A 2,937-nucleotide genomic window follows, 5' to 3' on the forward strand; every position below is an offset into this window, starting at 1 on the left:
GTTATAGCTATAACTCTGGATTGGCCAATTTGCAACAAATGATCCCATCCACCTTCAAATTAAACCAATAAAAAATAGGTTTGGGCCCGTTTCACTAAGCGTCTTGGCAGTTAACGTTAAGCTTCCTCTAATTTTTCTATCTGTTTCACATTAACAAAGTTAAAAATTCTTGTTAGTGAATTACTGGTTGATAAAGCTAACTTTTATGCAAGCTGTGCCCTCCACTGCATATGTTGTTGTGATTATGTCATATGATTGTTGCATTTGACCACTTCAGTATTGTCCCTSAAGCGTCCCCTTCAGCTAGAGGTCCTAGGCAAATGCCTACCTTGCCTATCAAATTGCGACAACTTGGTAGATATCAAATGACCTTAGTTTGGAGAAATGGAGAAACAAGCCCGCACAAGCCCCCAATTTGTTAAGCCATAAAAATAGAAGCAAGCACACAGGAATGAATAAATAATGTCAAAAGACACTAATTAAACAAAAACAAAGCGTTTCATGAGTAAAAAAGGGCAAGCTTATGACAATCTTCAATCATGCAGTACAAAGCGAATCACAAACATGTCAAAACCAATGTGTAAAAATCTGGAAATGTTAAGTGTGCAGCTGCCCTTTTACAAGGGGAACAACAGAAGAAGAYGGAAATAAAGAACACCACTTGTAACTCGAGTCAAATCAAATAAAGATGAACTGCTTTGCATGCAATATCATGGTGGATCTTCCAGAGGCAKGACTGTATCGCAGCATACACACTTCATTATTTAAAGCTCTTTCACTCCAATTACCATGAGAATATAACTCTGAGTGAACAGATTTTAACACAGAGGCTAAATTAATGGAGTTACATCTTGCGGTAAGTAATACAGTCATATGTTAATCACTTCATACATACGCCACAGTGGCGTCCTCTCTCCAATTTTGTGCAGCAAATCACATTTTTTAATCCAACCTTTTCCATCTGCAATCCCAGCTGAGTTTGACCCGCAATTAAGTTGAGGGAAATTCTCTAAGAAGGATTAGTGAGTCACACTGACTTTCATGCGGCCCTCAATGACAAGTAAAGTGGACTTTCTGTTGTGTCAATTAGCAAAGATATTACCCAGTTAAACCCATGAAATAGTCTGTTAAACGTGGTGTAATTGGCTGGATACGGGGTGCTAAAACAAGCTTATAAATTAATGACGTGATCACATCATTGCCGAGACGCTGCGTTAAAAAAGCCTGAGGCAATTAAAACACCCAGCATGCCAGCATTTTGGAGATCAACTTATAATGACAAATAATGGAGTTGTAAATCTTGAAAATAATATGCTCTCATGTGATATCATGAAATATCCGGCTCAGAAAATCTGTTTTAAAGGACTCAGTGACTAGCACAGCAGATTTTACTTCAATATCTGCAAATTTGGCTGAGTTCTAGGCATTTATGTGTTGTCTGATGTCAATTAACTAGGGCTGCCCTCTTGAAATGTTATCAGTTGTCGATGCTCATCCATTCATTACTTTATGAAATGTTTATTAAAATCTGTCAAGTGAATAATGAGATATTTTGCTAACAGACAAACAGGGTTGACTCCAACAGTTAATTCTAAAGCTTTAAGCAAAGATCTTGTGAAATGAGTAGAATTTAGAGCATGTTTTATTGATTGATTGATGGTGCCTTCATTGTACAGAGCACAGTGAAATTACATTTATGAAGGACTCACAGCTACAATCATACCAAATTTGAGCTCAATCTCTTTCAAACTGACTGAATTAATAAGGTGAATTGGCTAAGGTGGCCATCTTATATTCAGTGTGGGTCTAAACATTAATCAGTTGTAGACATACATCTAATAATTATTTTCTAAAAGCTTCATTCAAATCCATTCTGTGATTTGATGAGATATTTTGCTAACAGACCAATAGAGCTGACTTTCAATAGTTTATCGCAAAATTTTAAACAAAAAAAAAATTAAGTAGTTTATTACTTAATGAATATATTGTAGCTCATTTTTAAATTATTATTTATTAATCTACACAATATTATGCTAATATCAATAAAACTGACTGAGTTAAAACCAGTTTTGTGTTCTTTAAAATCAGTTGGCTGTCTATCTGTAACTTGGCTGTAGACGTACATCTGAGGGTTTCTTTCTGCAAGTTTCATTGTGTGAATTCACAYATTTGTGATTATCCATTTTTCTTCCGTATGCTTTTTGGCATTTAATTTGTTCTAGAATTTTTGTGCTAATTCAACAAATCGTTTATCAAAATGTTCAGCTCGTTTATGCCATTGGTGCTAGGACTTCTGGTATTTCAGAAGTCCTAGCACCAATGGCATAAATGCCATTGGTGCATTTATGTGCATTTATGTGCATTTAAATGCATAAAGTAAATTTATGCATTTAAAGTAAAGCATAAATTTACTTTTTCAGCTATTTAGCTTTTTTGGGGCACTTTTTTCTCATTTAAAGTGAATGGAGCTGTCCTCATTGMCCCTAAAACCTTTCAATCTTTACTGAACTTTTTATTTTTTACTCTAGTTCTGCTTCTTTGTGGTAATTTGGGCTTCCTTTGGCTTTTTTGTGCAAATGTTCGTTTGTTTTTTTTTTTGTACTATTTCAGCTATCTTTCAACTAATTTCCACAATTCTCCTAATTTAACCATTTTTATGCATCTTCCTGTTTTTTCATGCTAATTGAAGCTGTTTTCCGCCATTAATAACCCTTTTTAGCTGATTTCAGCTATTTTAGCTCTTTTCTATAAGCTTCATCTTTTTGCAATGATTGCAGCTTCTTAATGCTGAATTCAGCAAACATTTGCACTTTCTGGTTCTTTGTGCTAGTTTCAGCTTTTTCATGGTAATTTTAGCTATTTTTATTGGAGCTTTTATGGGGCCATTAGTTTTGTTGAAAAGAAAAACATTTTGAAACGTGGCCTGTTTTCCCAGTG

Source organism: Austrofundulus limnaeus, unplaced genomic scaffold, assembly GCF_001266775.1.
Source record: "Austrofundulus limnaeus strain Quisiro unplaced genomic scaffold, Austrofundulus_limnaeus-1.0 Scaffold38, whole genome shotgun sequence".
NCBI classification, from domain to species: domain Eukaryota; kingdom Metazoa; phylum Chordata; class Actinopteri; order Cyprinodontiformes; family Rivulidae; genus Austrofundulus; species Austrofundulus limnaeus.